A 22,086-nucleotide genomic window follows, 5' to 3' on the forward strand; every position below is an offset into this window, starting at 1 on the left:
TGAAAAATATCTTCTGTAGTGAATAAAAATGGAAAACCAAAAGAAAGAAAAGAAATGGGGCAAAAATCTTCTGCACAAAAATTGAAGCACATTCATATTTGGACCCATTCTAAACACTCATGCCACCATGATGAATGAATGAGTCAAGGGCAATGTTTTCAAATCTGGACTGGACGTTGAGCCGAAGAAGAGAATGGGCCACGGATCATGTAATAATTAAATAAAAAATATTTATATATTTATATACTAGTGTATATGATATGAAGTTATTAAATAATTTTAAAAAATAAACTTAAACAGTTTAATTTCATAACAAATTAACAAGCTTATATAATAATATATATCACAACAAATTATTGGTAGTAATATAATAAAAATATATCTTTATTTTATATTAGTTATTTGGATAAAATAAAAATGAGTTAAACAATACTTTAAAAAATTTATAAAACTAAAATTATAAAGAGTGGAAAAAGAAACAAAAAGAATGACTTATCTTTTTGTGGTTCCGCATGGAGGATTTGTGTCTATATTTTTAATAAATTATTGGGTTAATACAAATTTCAGTCCCTTAATTTCGTCTTCATTTTGATTTTGGTATCTTAAGTTTCAAATTACAGGTTTTGGTCTTTTAAATTTCTTTTTATTTATAATATTAGTCCTTATGATCCACTAAAAAGTTAGATCATTTTATCTATTGAAGGACTAAAACCAAAATAAGAAACCAAAGATTATATTAACATTAAATTATAGTTATAATGTAATTTTGTCCAATGAATATTAAATCAAAACACACTTGCCATTTGCCAAGAGTCTAAGAAAGTATAGGCCAGAGTCTAAACACGCAATCTGGAAAAGAAAAGCCTCTCTATATTTATGTTCTCTTTTTCCCTCTCCTCGACGTTTTCTTTCTTCTTCTTCCTATCTGTTCATCCCCATTGCTGCTGCTCTTTTGTTTCTTTCTTTCTTATAAAATACGATCAATAATTCTTAATATAAAAACTAGTTAACTAATTTGAATAGATTAAAAAAAACTAATTAAGTTAGTTATTTATAATAAATATGTATTATCTTTTCTAAAATATTTTTGCTAATCAAATGTATTGATCAACACTACCAAAGCCTATCTTAGAAAACAATAAATAAATATGAGAGATAAACTAGATTGTAGTCTTATATTTAGAATCAAAATAAAAATTAAATAAGTTTTTATATTAGGAACTGATAATAATAGCTTATATTTGATGCTCTTGATTAGGGAGGACAGCCATAGATATGCAGGAACGTCAAGGTTTCATTCTTCCTTCTTATATTTCCTTCTGCTTAACTTTTCCTTCCTTTTCCCCTTCGTCTTTCTTTTTCTTTTTCGGCTGTCATCTGGTTTTCATCAAACCGTTCCAGTTTCCAGGTTAAATCCGAATCCCGGCTCAAAAACCAGTTATAAACAGCTCAACTGCTCAGACAGTCCAAAGCTGCAAATCAAGGCAATGAGGTGACTGGATGATTGCCAGATTGGTCCGACTGTGCGTCCGGGTTTTAAATCCTTCCAACTCATTTGAAATGACTATACTCGAAAATGCCCAAGACTAAAAATTAACCATGAAAACATTCCGTTTAAAAGTTTACCCATCATCATAAATTTTTTTTTTTGGATTCAAATCATTTAATCCAAATGTAAAAAGAGCTCAATTATATAAACTTGGTTAAAATGAATGATAAAGCCCAATTTTTATACATTTTATCCCACATTAATTTAGGATTTAAATGATAATTTTGAGTTTAAATGGATTTTTATGCATTATTAGATTAATTGGTTGATTTTTTGGATTTTTCATAAAAAATTGGGATTTTGGATTAAAAATATAAATATTTTGGGATTTCCTATTTTTGACTTGGAATTAATTTTTTCTATTTCTTCAGAAACAAGTCTCATATTTTTAGAAAGATTATTTCTAGAAAGTTTTGCAATTTCTTGCTTAATTTTTGTATATATCTAATATTTAATTTTGATATAGATTATATTATATTTGGATATAATCTACATTAATGGATGCACTTAAATTCTTATAGGTCAAGAAAGAGCATATGAGAAATCCAATGGTGTAAGATTGTTTCTTGGAATCTAAGTACAATCTAATGGCTGATATCAAGTGGGTCAATTAATTACTAATGGGCTTGAGTTTTGGATCAAGAAAATTTCCTTTTCTCCCATTAAAATAATCCCTCCAGCCTACGCCTAGGATCACTCTTTTCACTCTCCATTCACGGTTTGCACCATATTTCATTCGGCCCATATATTCCCTTTATTCATGTCACGTGGCGACCAGGGGGATTGAAACAATTATTTCCCTCTCACGCTCATCTTTTCCCCTGTGCAAGGATCCACTTCATCTCCACGGAATAATCATTTTCTCTTCTTTACTCCTCATGGCCGTGACATCGGATGACTTTGGAGGGAAGATAATTTTCATGGAGACTTAAGCTTGTTAGGGAGGCAACTTGAGAGGAGTATGGAGGAGACTTGAGCCTTGGGCTAGCACTTGAAGACCATAAGGGAGTGATATTTCATTTATCTTTTTAATTCAAAGACTTAAAATTATTTAGTTTTAAATAATTTTAAGTTGTAATTTTGTGAGACAATTTAGTTCTAGATTATCACTTTTATTCTTGGATTGGATTGACATTTGGATTTTACTTGTGTTGAGACATTTGATGGAATTTATGTTTATGAACCCTTGTATTGTTAATCGAATTTATAATTGAGTTTTCATTATGAGCTTAATTATCAATGTGGTTTGAATTGCAAAATTTAGATTCTTTTGCCTCTTAATTGTTTAATTAAGTTGGTTAATTGTTTGATTGTTTAATTGCATAATTTCAAACATAATTTCCAGAATTAATTTAAATTATTTTCATTGGTTTTAATAAGCTTAATTAGCTATCCTTACACTGTTATGAGTTCTCTAATGGTTTAAGGGTTTTAAAATCGAGAGTTTCCTTTATTTCAAGTAGGTAATTAAGTTTATTAATTCCACTCTCTTATCACCTCCCTTTGGTCTAATTAACTAATTAAGGTTATGAAGGTTAAATTCATGCGAATCCTAAGTTGTCATCTTTACCTTACCGAAGAAAACTTCTTAATTTTCTTTGCTCTTTAGTCAATTTTCCTTGTTTATTATTTTAATTTTTTTCCAAAAAATCCCCCCCAAAATTGCATTGCATTCATTTAGTTTAATTAATTTTCATATGGATTTTAGGACAATTGCATTTTCTATTTAGAATTAGAATTTTGCATTTTAGTGTAGGTCCAATTTATTGCATTTTTTTTATCACCTAAATTTTTACCTAAAGAAACCCATAACTTGCTCCTTAGAAGTAATGACTTAGGTCAACCCTAAATTACAAATTAATTGGGACCTAGTTTAATTGAGTGCTTTAACAATAGAGGCATCATCAATGAACAAGCATTTATTTTTTAAGCAGTGAGGCCCACAATTTTTTTAAATGAAAATATCAAAATACCCTAATTAAAACAAAAAAAAGTTAAGGGTTAGAAATAGGAAAAATAACCAGAAAATACCTTCTGAAAATCAAAAGGACATAACGGAATCTAAATAAGTAAAATGTCCAAATGGTGATGAGGTATGAATATGGAATTTCTAAGTTTTGCTAGAGTGACTAAAATGCCTATGAGGTGAGAGAAAAGCAGCTGAAATGTGAAAATACTCAAAACAGAGCAACACGATGAAATAACATGTGAATGATGAAAGCTGGAAAGAGAAGGTTTGATGCAACACATCTAAAGCTGAAAAGAGGGATGTATGAGTCATTTATCTTTCTAAATGCCATTATCTTACTCCTCCGACCATCATTGTTCTATAGATATTGTTCATTTGGGTGGATTTTGCTGATGGGTAAGTGGGTTTGTAGTAGGAGGGAAATAAATGTGCAACATTATGTAAGTGAGTAGAAGTTGATGATAGGGTTTGGGTTCTTCATCTTTTGTGACTTTTTCGTGGTCAGATAGGGCAAGTTTGTTGATGAGGAGGGTTAAGATTGAGTATTTGATAAGGATGAGAGATTGATGTATCGAAAGTGAAAAAGTAGTGGCAAGCGATTGTGTGGCCATGAGGATTTTAGGATGATGGTTTGGTGTAGATGATAATAGGTGTGACATTAAGCACCCATTAAATATATGTAATATAATTGTTGTGATAGGTTTGCTGGTTTTTAGTAAATACCATCAGTTTAATGGCCAATTCCATTGTAAGTATAGTAAATCGTGAAAGTTATTGTTAATTAACATGTTTATTATGATGTACTTCAGGCATGCTTAATGCTTCTTCTCGCTTTGAATTGAAATCATGATTAACTAGCCATCACGTGAGTTTTCTCCTGAATTCTGCAACATGTTCCTTATTATAGTCAAGCATCACACTGGGTTTCCATTAGCTCATCTATATTAATCAACATGTAATGAGATTCACAACTTGCATTGTGAAATTTACCACTTTCTTAATGGATTTGCAACCTGTCTTTAGGGGATTTGAAACTTGTTTATTTGGAACCATTTTTAATGTATTCGCACACAATTTACTAAATATGTAACGTGAATAACAACTTGTGAAATGAAAGTAACAATTCTTATAACAAGTTTTGCAACTTGTTCTTAATCTATTTGCATACAATTTTACTAAATATGTAATGAGATTTACAACTTGTATAGTGAAACTAGAAATTTCTCCTTGTGCGATGCACAGATTAACCTATATAATTATATTTCAAAGTTTAATAAATTGCATTATCTAAGATAGTTTAAAATTTACTTCTAACAGGAATATATTTTTTTATTCATTTTAATGGAATTTGAATTAGAGATACAGAATTTATGGCGAATAGATAAAAATTTGAAATTAATTATTTATTCCTCTATTTAAGCCTCTGATTGACATGCTATTTAATTATGACACCCCCCATTTAATTTAATATACTCAAATTTCAATTAAGATATTATTCAAATTGAAAGTTAATTATTAATTTCTTTATTTGAATCTCTATTTGAAATTGCATTTATTTATAATGTTTCCTATTTAACTCAATATATTTAAATCTCAATTAAGATGTTATTTAAATCTCATTAATTAAAGATATTCGGATCTTATAATCTCATATCTGACCCATTTTTCAACGAATCGGGTATTGCAAGTTTTCAAGAATATAATTGATTTACCATCTTCTTAATAGGATTTATAACTTGTTTTCAATGAATTTGCAACTTATTTATTTGGAACTATTTTTGATCTATTCGTACACAATTTTACTAAATATGTAATGTAAATAACAACCTGCGAAATAAAAGAGACAATTCTTGTAACGAGTTTTGCAACTTATCCTTAATCTATTTGCAGACAATTTTATTAAACATGTAATAGAATTCACAACTTGCATTGTAAAATTTACTACTTTCTTAGTAGGATTTGCAAACCTGTTTTCAGGGTATTCACAACTTGTTTATTTGAAACCATTAGCATGTAATGCTAATAACAACTTGTGAAATGAAAATGACAATTCTCATAATGAGTTTCATAACTTATTTTTAATCTATTTATATACAATTTTACTAAACATGTAATGGGATTCACAACTTACATAGTAAAATTTATCACTTTCTTAGTGGGATTTGTAACATGTTTTCAGGAGATTTGCAATTTGTTTATTTGGAACTATTTTTAATCCTTTCGCACACAATTTTATCGAACATGTAACGTTAGTAACAAGTTGCAAAATGAAAATGGTAATTTTCTTAACAACTTTTGCAACATATTTTTAATCTATTTGCACACAATTTGCAAAATCCGTAATGGGATTCACAACCTGCAGCAAACAACCATAAATCAAAATTTTATTTCTCTGACAATCATTTTCCATCAACATTCATGATATCAAATACACACACTCTTTGTCTATTGATAACTTCAATAACCATCTTATGCTTCTTATTTGCACACAATCCTCACGGTCACATAATCCCTTGCCACCACTTTTTTCACTTTCAATACATCAATATCTCATCCTTATCAAATACTCAATCTTAACCCTCCTTGTCAACAAACTTGCCCTATCTGACCATGAAAAAGCCACAAAAATGAAGAATCCAAACCCTACCATCAACTTCTACTTACTTATGTAATGTCACACATTCATTTTCCCTCTACTATAAACCCACTTACCCATAAGCAAAATCCACCCAAACGGACAATGTCTGCAGAACGATGATGGTTAGAGTAAAATAATAGCATTTAGAAAGATAAATGACTCATACATCTCTCTTTTTCAGCTTTAGATGTGTTGCTTCAAGCCTTCTCTTTCCAGTTTTCATCATTTACATGTTGCTTCATTGTCTTGCTTTGTTTTCAGTATTTTCACTTTTCAGCTGCTTTTCTCTCACCTCATGGGCATTTTAGTCATTTTAGCAAAACTTAGAAATTCCAGATTCATACCTCATCACCATTTGGGCATTTTACTTATTTAGATTCCTCTTTCCGTCTTTTTTATTTTTAGAAGGTATTTTTTGATCATTTTTCCTTAAAAATACCCATGAACTCATATTAAAAGTTCAACAAACTCTATGTAATTTTTAATAAAAATGCTAAGATACCCTCAATCTTAAAGGGCTATTGTATTAGAATGTGTTAGAGACTATTAATTATACTAAATTTTTATAATTAAAATAATTCATGTAAAAAAATTTAAATGTGAATTAAATTGCTCTTTAACAATTAGATGTTTATATCCTCGATGGGTGCAGTTTCTCTCCGCTGAGATTCCTGCCTACTGCGCCCACACCTCGGCTGTACGACAATCGTTTGGAATAGATGATAAAACGACATTGAAATGAATTTTCATGGGTGGCTATAAATTTGAATTCCAAAATTAAAGAGAAGCAAGAGGATCTAACGGGATGATTTGCGTACATATGTGGGGCCCACAAAATATCACCAGTGCAAATATATTTTTATTCCAAAAAAAAAAATTCTTTTTTTAGCTGTAAAATTATCTTTTTTAAAACACCATATAAACTGCTCCTATGATCTTATTTACAAAACGAAGTGAGAAAATTTCTTTTACATCATTAAATTTTTAATATGAATATGCTATTTTATCTTCTATAAATTATTTTTCTGATCTTATTTATAAGGTAAAGTAAATTTTCAAGGTGAATATACTATTTTACCTTTCATACAAAGCAAAGTTAAAAAATTTTTCTGGTTCTATTTATGTATCATATCATTAAATTTTTAACTAAAATACACCACTTCTCTAGTTTTATTTATAAGGTAAGGTAAGAAAGTGTTTTTTAGTCCTATTTATATATCACAATTGAGTGATTGACATCAATAAATTCTTAACTTGGATATACTATTTTACCTTTCAATTGTTTTTGTTATGCAAAATAGTAACATTTGATTATTTATAAATTTTGTTTTGGATGAAGACTATAAATTTCTCTCCTGGGCATATATTAAAATATTTGATTAGATTTAAAATTCTAATAAATTACATTATTTAATGTGTTTCAAAACTCACTTCTTACAGGGGTATGATTTTTTTATTTATTCAAATGGGATTTAAATTATAGATGCAGAATTTAGGAAAAATAGATGAAAAATTGAGATTTATTATTTACTTCTCCATTTAAACCTCCGATTAGCATATCATTTAATTATGATGCTCTCTATTTAATTTAGTATACTCAAGTACTAATTAATGTATTATTCAAATTCAAATGAATTATTAATTTCTTCAATTGAGCCTCTAATTAAAATCTCATTTAATTCAACATATTCAAATCCCAATCAACATGCTATTCAAATCCCATTAATTGAATATATTTAGATAATATAATATCATACCTGGCCCATTTTAAATGAATTAAGTATTATAAGTTTTTAAGAACATAGTTGATATATTTTTACTGGTGATATTTTGTGGGCGCGCTCACACACACACATATCATCCCGTAAGGGCATGTGCTCTGCCTCTTGCTTCGTCATATTTAGTTTCATAAATCATGTAAACACTTCTTCTTTGCTTTCGTTGTTTTCACTTAGAATAACGATTGAGTCATTTTCTTAACTCTTGATATTTATTAACAAATGACTATGCAACATGGGCATACTATAATTAGTTACTACCTCCGGTTCTAATTATAAGACATTATTTATAATTTACAAATAAGGTCTTATAATTAGAATCAAAGATAGTATTTTAAACCCAAACCTTGGTAACATAATTCAATTAAATTAGGAACTATATTTTTATGCCTCAAATTATCATAAAGAGAGAAGAAACATTTGGTCTCTTAACTTTAAAAAACATATACTTGGTCTTTAACTTTAAAATTATTAGGTTTAAACGATGATTTATTGCAATAAACACGGTTATTTTAAAAATTAAATTTAATATGTTAGCATTTGAAAATGTTTTATCAATATTAGGATCTTAATATCATCATTTTTTGTTAATAATTTTAAGGTTAAGAGATTAAGTATATTTTTTTAAAGTTAATGGATCAAATTGAAACTCTATTTAAAATATTAAATATATACTTTAGTTTAAATTAGATGAGAGGATAATGTTGAAAACATGCAAAAAAAAAAAAATTCTTTATTCTTTTCTTATTATTTGTTTGAGTGAGTTTGAACCTAAACCTCTATTTATAATCAATCCACTCATATTATTTTATTTTTATGCATGTATTTTTTTTGGGTGAATATGAATGTATTATTTTAATGGGCTCAATTTTTAATGCGTCGTATGAAAAAATTGAAAACTTTAATTTAATCAGGCTTGAAGCTTTCGTCCAACATGAGCTACTGAACATTTACCCCAAGAAATAAAATTGCATGTATACCCCAGTAGAAAAAAATGACATAAAAAGAAGTTGAGAATTGTAATATTCTAATTTAAGTACCTAAGATTTCAAAATGCCAAAGGAGGAAGTGGTGCTTGATATGATATTTTACAAATGTAGTCAAATGACTAAGATACCCTTGTATCAGATTGAAAAAAAGAGCTATCAAATTTGTCATTGCCAGTACATTTCATATCATTAGCTATTTAACACTTGCCACACCCAGTTTACAACTTATTAATACATAACCTGTCATTATCAATACATTTCTTATAATTTGTTGTTCAACTCTTGTTATTACTAATTCACAACTTGTTAATAAACTTGTTGATATAATGGCATTTTTTTTTTGGTAAGGAAAGGGGCTTAAAGCCCAAAACAAACAAAAATTACAGCAAAAGACAAAGAAAACTATCTATCCCTCTCATAAACCATTCCTGTACGATCCGCAAAATGCAACCAGCGAACCTTTTCTTAAACTTGAGGCCATATCCGAATCTCATCATCAAGAGACATGCCCAAGTTTGCCAAGGCATCAGCACATTTATTGCACTCACGTGGGACGTGAACCACCCTCACTTGCCAATCCTTCTTGCACCAGTTCCATATTCTCAGCAGCAACCGACTCTCCATTCCTCTCTTGCCTTCCCTCCATTTCTCCACCTGCGACAAGACTGTAGAAGAATCAGTTTCAATCAAGATCTGCCTCAAATTTAACTCCCAACAAATCTTCAAACCCTCCAAGACCCCCCACAGTTCTGCTGTCAAGGCTGAAGAGAACCCCACTTTCTTTGCAAATCCTACAATCCACCTTCCTCTACAGTCCCTCACAACACCACCACAACTACTTAGTCCTGGGTTTCCCCTGCTAGCTCCGTCAGTATTCAACTTGACCCAACCATCTGGAGGTGGTGACCATCGGAAGCAAACAGTCAACTTGCGAGATCCCTGATTAAGCAAAGTATCCTCACTTGCTGCTGCTACAGTAGAAGCAAAACGCATAATAGATCTGCAAATGTCAAAATTTGGCCGCATACAACTATCAGTAATGAAAACTCCCCTATTTCTTTCTTTCCAAAGGATCCAACAGCCAATACCAAAGACTAACCTCCACTCAATAGACCACCCTTTCCCAATTGCATTACTAAGATTCATCCTCAGCCATTCCTCAAGTCCTGGCAAGAAAAAATAGCTTTTTATTTCTGACAGGACTAATTTTTTCCAAAACTCCTTAGCCACAACACAGTCTCTCGTCACATGCACCACTGATTCCATCTGTCCACATATAGAGCATAAACCTGAAGCTCCCCACCTTTGATTCTTCAACAAGTTCATATGGATTTTGCCATGCATCAACATCCACAAGAAGACACGGATTCTCTCAGGACCAGGCCAGCTCCATATAAGATTCCACTTCCTATCACTAACAAAACTCCTTTCCTTACGCAAGAATCTGTAGCCACTCTCAACAGTAAATTCCCCTCCTCTATCACCCTTCCAACAAACTCTGTCTGATCCCTCTCCTTCCACTGGTGGCAAATTAGCCCTCAAGAGAAGGAGAGCCTTAGCAGAGAGAAATTCCTCAAAAAGGCCAAAGTTCTAGTTTCCTCCCTCATCCACAACCTCTTCAACCCTCCAATTCCTCCACTGCTCAGGTATTTGTTTAGTCAGATTTTCCTTCAACACAAAATCCATCTCTAACCAGTTATCTTCCCAAAACCGCACTTTCTTACCGTCCCTCACTTCCCACTAGGTATTATTTTCCATATGCTGCCACACAGATGCATTATCTTTTCAAATAGGCGAATCATTTACTTTAACAACCACCTTATTGCCAAAACTATCCCCTTTATTATATCTCCATTTCAAGATTTCACCCCACAAACCAAAATGATTAGATCTAAGCTGCCAAGCCAACTTTAATAAACACGCATCATTCATTGCTCTTAAGTTCAATAAACCCAATCCCCCACACTCCTTAGGTTGTTGCAGTTGATCCCGCCCAATTAAATGAAACTTTCTTTCCTCACTTCTATGTCCCCATATGAAAGCTCTCTGTGTATTTTCTCCATTTCATCACAAATGGCTCTAGGAATTTTTGCTGTGATATAATGGCATTTTTGTTATTTAACTACATTTGCAAAATATCTTATCAGGCACCACTTCCTTCCTTAAGATTTTGAAATCTTAGGTGTCTGAATCAGAATACTACAAATTTCAACTTCTTTTTATGTGATTTCCCCATCCACTATCAACAATATTTTTGGACATTTGAAGATTGAGTTTTTATGTAGACTGGCTCAACTTTGACTATTTTACAGCCATCTGTTGTGATCAAATTAAAATTGAATTGAGTATGGCTCTATATTTTTTTTTTATAAGACTTTGAATTATGATCATCAACTTAGGAACATGGAATCAGATTCAATAATTTCAGGAATTCATCGCAAATTTTCAGTGATTAGTTTAGATAGTAAATGTTCTATCCAATAGGGAGTTAGTACAATAAGAACCATATTTGACTTGTTCACTAATCGATTTAACTTGGATTTATGAAGATAAAGCACTATATTTCTTAATTATTTATGTTATCTTTGGTCAAATATACGACAGGTTCATATTGTCATTTATGATCGTAATATTATATTATTATTTTTATACACAATCATTTGTAGTAACTTTTATCAAATATGTATAACAGGTGATGATGGATTATGTATATTTTAGAGCCCCAGCTTTGATCTTGTTGGATGCTATAGGAGTTCAATCCGATATTGTTAGGAGTCCTAGCAGTCCTTGTTTTCCTAATTTAGTTTGCTAGAGACCTAATTATGGACATTTTAATTTATATGAATTGTGTCCTATGGATCAATGTTGTTTTTTGGGATTTGGATCAACCGCCTTGTGTGAATATTGTTGTTATTCCTCTTGGTTTAAGTGTAGGAGTTGTTGAGAAGTTTGTTTTTTATTTTAAATATAAAATTTTAATTCAATTGGTCTCTTAAATTTATAATTTTCTTAAATAATTCTTATTGATTTTATATATCAAGGAAATTTCCCTCAATAAAAACTGGAATGACACGGAAGTTGAAATTTTTTCAACAACCTTCAATATTCTGACTTAATGTTTTAATTAAATATATAAATTATTAACTCTGCAATATCCTCTTGAGGAAAATGATCTATTTACATTGTTACAAATTAAATAAAGGTGGAAAAGTAAATATTTGTTGTACATATGGGCATACTGACACATGCTTTTCAAATTGGAGATGTCAATTATAGCATTCCAAATTTTAAGGCTTTAGAAAATAGGCTATTAGGGTATTATGAGCTCCGAAGGAATTATTTTAAAGATTAGAGCTCTTCAAAAAAATTTTATTGGTCTTCTGGTAAAATTTTAAGGAGATAAAAAAAAGTATTAAAATTATTTAATATCTAAGAAAATTTGGAAAATCGTTAGGGAATATTATTTTGAGCATTTGGGAAATTGATGACAGCATTTATTTTTCCCAAAAATAGCTTAAATGATTTTATAGCTAATATCGGAAGATAAGGGCCTATTTTTTTGAAAATTTAAGAAAAAATTAGAAACTTCTCCCGTGCTTGTACAGGAGTGTGAGACATGAAAATGTTATATGTTTTAATTATTTCAATATGGTAATAATGCATTCATTTGTATAATTCTGGGGAAATTCGGCAACACACATAAAAGAGTTATTAATCCATTTGGTTTAATACGAAGGAAGACATCCAAATATAGTTTTGGTACTATGAGTAAAGTACAATAACATGAAGGAAGAAGTCAAATTGTTAGTCACTTGAAATGAAAAATACATGCAAAACCAACAACTTCAGGTGCAACATGAACAATTAGTGGAATGCCATATTGATTTTATCATACAATCAATTTTACAATATACACATAATTTTGACCATACAAGTCTTTTTTCATGGAAAAAGCTAGAAATTCTACCCCATGTCTAAATTTAGCATGTAAATTTATAATTATAAATACCGGCATGCAAGAATTAAATTTTAAATGAACATGAAATCAATCACCAACTTTGATGTAAATAATTAAATCTGGTAATTACAATGAGAGGACTCCTACAAATAGAATTTGTGGCAAATAGAGATTTTTATCCCAAATTCATCCGTAGAATAGTTGATAGGATTGGTGGGGAGGGACGGAAGATGAGCGAGTTACTGAGTTTGGATGGCCTCCAAGAGTTTGATAGGAGTGCTTTTAGGTGATTCATGCCCTATTTATGGACAACTTAAATATCTTCCAAGTGAAAACTCTAAACCGATAATTACTAATCAAAAAGAAATTCAAAATTTCATTGTTTTGTAATTTATCAAGAAAATTTCTTGCCGTAACAATGACTCCAATAGCTATTTGGTTGGTGTGCAGTACACTTGCATCAAGTTTAGAGATTAGAGTTGGCAAATAAGTAAAATTCATGCTATTGATGAATCAGCTCAATACAACAGATAATATGACACAATCCATTTTTAAGCTACAACAATCCATGTATTCTCATTTAGAAATCAGTTGATTAATACATAAATTAGTAAGTCAATGTTTTGTTTTTTTTGCCAGCAAGTAAATCAATGATGGTATTAATAGCTATTTGGATAGTGTATATATAATACATAAAGATCCAAGTTGATTAATAACTTTGTTATTTTTAATTTATAGGCATTCTAAGATAGTGTGCCATATGATTCCAAAAAAATCAACATAGTATGGGATACGTTGTCAACAACATTACTTGAGAGTTTTGCAAATGTGAAATATTTAAGTCATCCACATTTTAGTCCATTGTTTTAATATATATGTTTGGCTGAAATGTTAACTAGTTAAATTGTTGATTATTAGATATAATTGACTGAATAAGAATTGGAGACACTAGTTACATTAGTGTTAGAATTGAGTTTATGTCTTGAAATAGTTTTGCATTCTTCTACTATATTGGCTAGAATTGGTCTGTAATTGACATTGCAAAGTGGCTGTATAGAAAATTAATCATAATCCGTAAAAAATAAAAAAATTAACAAAGCATTTCATAGTGGTTATCCAAATAAACCCACGTGAAATGAATTTTTAATGGCGATTACATATCGTGACTGCTGTTAAAACAAACTTTCCAAAGTTTTTGTGACTTGACTTTCCATGTCGACGAATTCACTTCGGCTAGAAAATTACCGTGGAAAACTCTTTTTAATCACCATTAAATGTTTTTTTTTTTGTAGTAGTGATAATACATAAAAATCCAAGTTACTATATGTCTATCCTTAATCAGTATATCAAAAATACACATCTTCTCATTTAGATGGCCTTCATTTTGACATCAATAGCCTATAAAAAAGTAACAAAATAATTTCTTAGCGTGCATTATTTTATTGCAGAAAAGAAACATGATAGTAGAAGAAAATTACTCCCATAATGGGAATTTTAGTCATGGATTTGCCTTGAACCCGTCTCATCCATACTTATTTCAATGCCTTCTGTATCTTCCTCCCATTGATATCCTCGTATCCAAAACTCTTCACATCATATCCAACTGTACCTGCAAGTTTTGCTTCTACTTCTCTTTTTTTCAATTGAAGCAGCTCCACTGTTAGTCATCGAAAACACCATCGTAAAAATCACAATAACAGAAATCAAAATTAAAATTTAAAATGTGCTTTAAGGGAGAAATCAAAAGCTATCACAAAATATATAGTCGAATACAGATTCATATCACGCCTAAAGAAGAGGGAGAAATCCTGCAAAACAAAAGTCAAAATCAGCAGGTGAAGAAAATACCTTGGATGCAAGGATTGTGTCAGTAAAGATAATCTATTATCATATCTATACAAATAGATTATATATTTATACACACTGAATTATTAGGGTATCAATAGCCCTAGTTAATTATTTATAGCTTTAATTTCAATTACAATGTTGTGGTTACGACATATGTGTTGATTTTAGAGTTAATATAATTGTGATTTTCTAAGGTGGTTTCAAATCTTAGTCATATTGTCTCTTGCTAGCATTGATTCTATTGTTTTGAATTACAGAGTTATAATTAAACATTAGTTTTTAGCATCCTTAATTCTATTTTACTATTCTGATTGCAGTCAGTAAATTGGAATTTTGAAAAATATCTTGTGACAATTTAAAGTGACTCAGTTGTTAGATTAAAAGCTTAATTATAAGTCTTAATTCATTGTTTTGACTCCCGTATCTGTTGAATTGAAAATTGCCTATGCTGTTGAGTTAGAAGATTGATTACTATCATTGTCTACTTGTGTGTTTCATTTCAGTTTATTTACCATCATTCCCTTTAAATCAGCTTCATATAAAAACATCAACAACAAGTCTTTTAAATTCAATCTAATTCATGACATTTAGTTGGCAATTCATCAAATAGAAATCTTTTTTATAGTTTAGGTTACTTCAATTTATTTACTAGAATTTAATTTCGTTTTCTGCTCCTCAAAGAGAAACAACCCGAATGTACACTATATTGCATAATTTTGGTATATTTTTAGAGTAACACAAAGACGACAAATTAAGGGTATTATTTCATGTAATCTGAAAAGGAACAAAAAAAATTGTTTTAATTTATATGTGATTACTCAGCTTTGATGAAAACAATGATGTGTTAATTTGGCTTAAGAGGCTTCGTTTCTGTTTAGGTACATATGTATAATCAAAGAAGAATTATTTCGATACTTCAAAGATGAGCACATCCAGCAATGTGTGTGTGTGTGTGGATATATATCTAATGATCTTTCATCATCCAATACCCAAAACCAGATGCCATTTTCTTTAATTATTAATTCCCCTGTTTAAGTACATATGAACTAGAACAAGCAACCATACGTGCAAGCCAAAATCCATGCTCTAAAATCATCACTCAACGTCATCCTTTAAGTTTCTGATTCAAACATTGTTTTTACTCCTCTTGGTCCCATCGACCCTTAATAACTGATCCCAACTCAAAAATAATCCTTTAACTATTTTTTCTTAAATTTTCAAGAAAATAAACCTTCATAATTCTCAAAATTAATTTTAAAATTTATTTAAACCACTTTTTGAGAAATAAACTTTTTCATAAAATTTCGAAGTTTCCAAAATTATCACTCCATGATTTCCCAATTCTCATAGGCATTAAATAATTTTTGATAATTTTCTTTTCTTAGTTCTCCTTAAGTCTAAAAAAATACGAGATGTTACACCAAGAAAGTTTATGTAATATCCTACCACTCTAAGAACCCAAATGAGAGCATATTTATTAGCAGCGGTTACAACTTTACCTATCAATACTATATCATATCAACATATACAATAAGTGCAACTAGTCTGGCACCAGTGTTCAATAAATAATGTCTCATCTGCCTAGCATTGCTCATATCCTTGCCCTTTAATGGCTTAAGAGAATTTTTCAAAACAAACTCTTAGAGACTGTTTTAATCCATACAAAGATTTATGTAGTCTACAAACTTTCCCATTGAGTTTCTCATCCCTAAGGGAATTTCCATATAAACCTCTTCCACTAGGTCACCACTAAGAAAAGCATTTTTAATATAAGTTGGTGTCAAGGCCTATCTAAATTTGCAGCAAGGGATAAGAGAACCTTTATAGTATTAATCTTTGCTACAGGTGCAAAGGTCTCTTGATAATTGAGTAAATCCCCTAACGACTAAGTGTGCCTTGTACTTGTTTATACTTCCATAAGATTAAATTTCATAATTAATACCCATTTGCTACTTACTATTGATTTAACTTTTGGCACCGTTGTAATTTTCCAGATTCCATTCTTATGTAAGGCTCTTAGTTCTTCCTCAATTTGAAATAGCCTCATTGAAGCTTTTAGGAACTTTCACACTTTCTACACTGGCCACAGGTGAGGAGAAAGCTTACCATAAGACACACACTCACTGATGGGCTGTTAGGTGCAGCTTCTCTTTCCTTTTCTTAGAGCAATTAGCCAATGGACGTCTTCAAGACTTGGTTCAGTAGTAGAATCATGGTGCTATGTGGGCGTAGTAATGCATCAATATCCACTGTTTTGTTGTTCTGTAATATTAATAGGTTGTTCTACCATAATTTGTGACATTGTTTGATCATGAACACAATGTAGAGGTTCAAAGGGATTTGTACCATGAAGGACAGAATTGGTTGGGGTAGTTTCAGCATTGTTTGAAGTCTGTTCAGCGCTAATCGGTTCTGTCGGTTCTATAGGTATGTCTGAAAGGATTTGAGGGTCTATAAGGTCTAGGTTGTTTAAGAAAGTAGTGTGCTGGCTAAAATGATCACAAATTATCCAGTCACTTCTCTGGTTCTCCCCCTGAGTAGATGATTTGGGGCGATAGGGTAGGTTGTCAACAAACTTAGCATTCATAGTAATACAAAATTTATTTATAAGAGGATAATAGAATTTATAACCCTTTTGGTTCAAAGAGTAGCCCAAAAAAAATACATTTAATGGCTCTAGGATCCAGTTTCCCACCGTGTTCATTGTAGACAAAAACAGTGCAACCAAAATTCCTTTTTTGGAAGAGATATAACAAGGGATGAATTCGGATAAAGGTCAAGAAGTTTTTGTAGTGGAGTTTGAAAATTTAAAACTTTGGAGGGCATTATATTTATTAAATGGGCAACAATAAGTATAGCATCGCCCCAAAAGCAATTAAGAACATTTCTTTCAAACATAAGTCCTCTAGCTACTTCAAGGAGATGTCTACTTTTTTTTCTTTCTGAGACTCCATTCTGCTGTGTAGTACACGAAGTTTGATAATGAATACCATTAAAGGCCAAACAAAATTATAAAGAAAGAATTTAAATATTCTTTCCTATTATCTGTTCTAAAGATTTGAATAGTTGTGTGAAATTGCATTTTAATAAAGGCAAAGATTTGCTGAAAAACAGAAAAAACTTCATATTTATTTTAAATGAGAAAAACCAAATTTAGTCTTGTATGATCATCAATAAAAGTGACAAACCAGCAAGCTTTGGAAGTAGTTTCAAATATAGATGGATCCTAAACATCACTATGTATAAGATAAAAGGGATGAGAAGGAGTATTGGGGTGATCAGGATGGGGCTTGTGAGCTTGTTTTGCCAAATAGCAGGTTTCGCAATGAAATTCAGCAATAGGCTTCTTGCTAAAATTTGCATATGTTGTAAACTAAGGTGGCCTAACCTAGAGCGCCACAACATTATTTCATCAAGAGTCATAATAGATAAAGCAGCGTTGCAAATTGATTTATTTGGAGAAGTGCCTTGGATATAACAAAGCCTATTCCACACTTTAGTAGCGCCAATCCTCTTCCCTAATGCCCAGTCCTAAAACATCGAGTAATATGATATCTGTTGAAATTATAACAGTTCTGAAGCCTTGAACTTTAGCAAACTAGCCATTAGCAACTTCCACAGTTTTATGATCAGAATAATTACAGAATTCAGTGAACAGTTTGTTAAAACCAGTAATATGGTGAGTAGCACCTCTCGAGTCAATGACCCAGAGACTTTTAGAGGTAGGTTATACTACTAAATACAAGGGTTAAGGCAGTACCTGCATGGGCTAAAGTGACAGAGGGGGTAGAATCCTTACTAGCAGGGGGACAAATAAGATGTTTAACCAAAAGTTTTCACAGTAACAACAACTCTTCATGGCTCATAGGTTCTGGGACAGGAGAAGATGCTCCAACTAGCAGGCCCTTACTTCCAGGTTTGCCTTTCTGTTTGTTGTTTCGAGGCTTGCCATGCAACTTCCAATACTTCTATTATGACCATTTTTATGGCAATGATCACACTACTTGGAAGGTTTTTTGACCTGTGTCACTTTGAAAACGATGGACAGCAAAGGCAGTTAATAGGAACAGTAGAGGGGTTAGTGAGTGCCTTCCTGCTTTCTTCAAATTTGATAGTATTGAATGCTTTGAGCAAAGATGGGAGGGGTTTGAGACTCATACTTCTGGAGCGAAAATCCTCATATGAGTCATTTAGCCAAATTAGGGACTTGTCACAGAGTTCTTGGTTCCCCAATGTTTTGTAATACATGGCCGCAGCAGTACTTGGCCATTCATGAACCTCATAGAGGTCTATTACTGCCAAAGTTTCATTAAAGCAGTATAATAATGAGTGATAGTTTGTTCACCTTTTACCAAATCATGGAGTTGGCGTTTGACTTGGAACAGGACAGCAATATTTTCTGTAACCAAACAGGTGGCTTTGGCAGAATCCCAAATTTCTTTCACTGTAGTAGCAAGGAGGTAGTTCTCACTAATGTCGGCTGCCATGAAACCAGCAAGCCAAGCCATGACCAAGTTGTTCTTTGCACACCAAGTAGCAAACTGAGGGTTTGTAAATACTGGCGAAGGTGGATTTCCAGTGAAACAACGTTTCTTACCGCTACCCTGAACGAACATGAGAACGTAGCAGGACCATTAGAGATAATCATTCCCATCTAAACGTAGGGTGATGGGAATTTGGGAGATAGCATCAGTCACTCCAACCACTTGCAACGCCAACCCTGGTGGTGTTGCGCTGCTGCCATCCGCGGCAAAGATACATGGCTGCATAAGCACAGCCTGGAAGAACATAAAGTGTGGCTTAGGTTAAGGCTTTGATGCCGTGTAATATTCTGAATAGTACGCTATGTATTTCACTGAATTAGGGTTTACATGATATACAGGATAAAGAGAATAAACCTAATCAATGTAAATCTGCTCACATCCCCTAAATTCCTCCTAAAGATAAGGAACTAATGATGATAGTCAGATTTTGTCATGATCTGACTGTTACAAGAGATACACCAATTTAATTCCAGGAGATCCTCAGAGATTAGGTTAAAAATTGATTTGTGGACTTTCGGCAGCAGCCCCAATTTCCCACATGTTTAAAACTCTGTATCAACAACTTTTAACACTTGTAGATACCAAACAGCAAACTTCAATCTGATTCCCAACTTTATAAAATCCTCAATAGTTATTTAATACCAAAGGACATTACACAGTAGGTTTATGTATCTTTCTGACTTTAACCATTAATTTTCCATCAATGCCCATAGTGTCACAAGTACACACATCAATACATACCTATATCTCATGTTTCTAACCTTTAAACATTCTTTAGACACAGCACAGCACCTGCGATAATCATTTAGCATGAAGAGGTTTCAAATAGAAAAATATACTCAATTTTGTAGCTCCACATCTTAAAATTTCCACGGCACCATTCATATATACATTTAAATACTTGTTCCTTTTTATCAAGCCTCACACTCACATGGCCTTCACACGACCTCCTTCAACCATTCAAACTAATTATGTAGCACTTAGGAGCATTAATAACAAGCTTTATATAATTTCTTTTCAAACCCCAATAGCATTCTCAATCAACCATATTAGGAACCCAACCTTTTTATAGCAATTATAGACATTTACATACAGAGTTCTTTATCTTAACGTTCCAGTTCTCCTTCATGCTCATCAAGGATCCGACAGGACATATAATTTCAGTTATAGAAATTTTCTCCTCTTTTATTCCCAATTTCACATTCAAAATACTCTAATAGGTTGAAAAAATTCTGAAATTTCAGTTTTCAACAACAGCGATTTGAATTTCACTTTCAAATTTCTGAACATGGTTTTATTACCTAAATATGACTATGTAGCATGAGAAAGCATTGAACAACATGCTTGTTATACTTTTCAGCCTCAATAATCAATTTCCAACATGCTACAATAGCAACTACATATATTTATGTATATATGATCAGCTTAGCGACACTTGAAATGTCCCACCTTCTTGACAATACTAATTCCTCACTAAATTCATTGGAGCCATCACAGCAGCTCTAATACTTTTAAATCAATTTGATCGAACACGCATAAGAAACTAAATACACACACATGCATATATCGTGTTCTTCAGCTTCCTTACAATCTCATCTATCATTCTTCGAGCTGAAACTAATATCAATCATCTTAACCAGAACAAAACAAGCATATACACATACTCACTATCGCAGTCAGCCAAGATCACACATTCCAGAACAGATGTTGAAGTTTGAAAATACCCTTCTATCACTGGGTTTATCAAGCAACAGAATGTACCCCTTCTCTCAATATATATCTATGGGTGGGTGGGCGTGCGTGCGTGCGTGCGTGCGTGCGTGCGTGCGTGCGTCCTAAGTTTCCCATCGCAGAACCAGAGCATGGAATTCGAAACTTTTCACAGGGCAAAGCTAAATCATACATGATTAGACATCCTTCCATCTCACTTCTTGGGTACGAAACCCGATGCCACATAAATCAAAACAGCGAGCTTCACATTAATCGATTATCCCAGAACAGAGCAACCCAAGCACACGCTGTTATATACTCTAGTCTACCCCCTAGATACCCGTTCCTCCCTTAGTCGGTATTTCCCCAAATGAGAACCAGAGTCCGATAGCCCCTCCCAACTCAGACCACTCTAATCGAACAAATCAAAGACGGGTAGAGGCTCTAGGGGCTTACCTCCAGTCAGATTCTAATGGTGCACGTGGGTTCCATTCTCTTCTTCTCCTTCGTCCGTCGCCCACTGGTTCCTCTTCTCTCGTTATCTCAGTCTCACACTGTCCCTGATTACCCTTTCCATTCTGATTATAAAGCTTCCCCGGCTTCGTCGGGTGAGAGGGAGGGCGTGTTCAGCAATAAGAGGAGTACAAGAGCGGCGGCTGATGACCTGAGAAGAGGACAGGGCACGTGTAATTTAGGAAAATCAGTTTTTATATTATTTCTACTCCTTTTTAGAAAATAAACTCTTCTATAAACTCCCTTACTTTCTAAAATAATTATATCTATAATTGTTTTCTCAATTATTCTAAGTCTTCATATATATTTTTAATAGCTATCTCTTTCTTGATTTTTCTGCATTTCTTGCTCAAAAATAGGTTTTTATAGAGTAAATATTTTTTTAGGCCTTAAATAAATCTTTAAGCCTCCTAAACATCTTAATAATTCTTAGCTTTGAAATTTAGGATATCACAGTTTGTGATTACTTTACTATGAATAAGGACATTCAATCATCTCCAAAGCTATCATGTTACAAAATAAACTTTCTCTCCTGCCTCCCACTAAAATATGTGGAATCCTAAAAACTGGCTCTGAAAATTCTAAGTTAA

The sequence above is a fragment of the Neltuma alba genome, unplaced genomic scaffold (genome assembly GCF_004799145.2).
Source record: "Neltuma alba isolate B1F8T4 unplaced genomic scaffold, ASM479914v2 tig00000235_pilon, whole genome shotgun sequence".
Classification (NCBI taxonomy): domain Eukaryota; kingdom Viridiplantae; phylum Streptophyta; class Magnoliopsida; order Fabales; family Fabaceae; genus Neltuma; species Neltuma alba.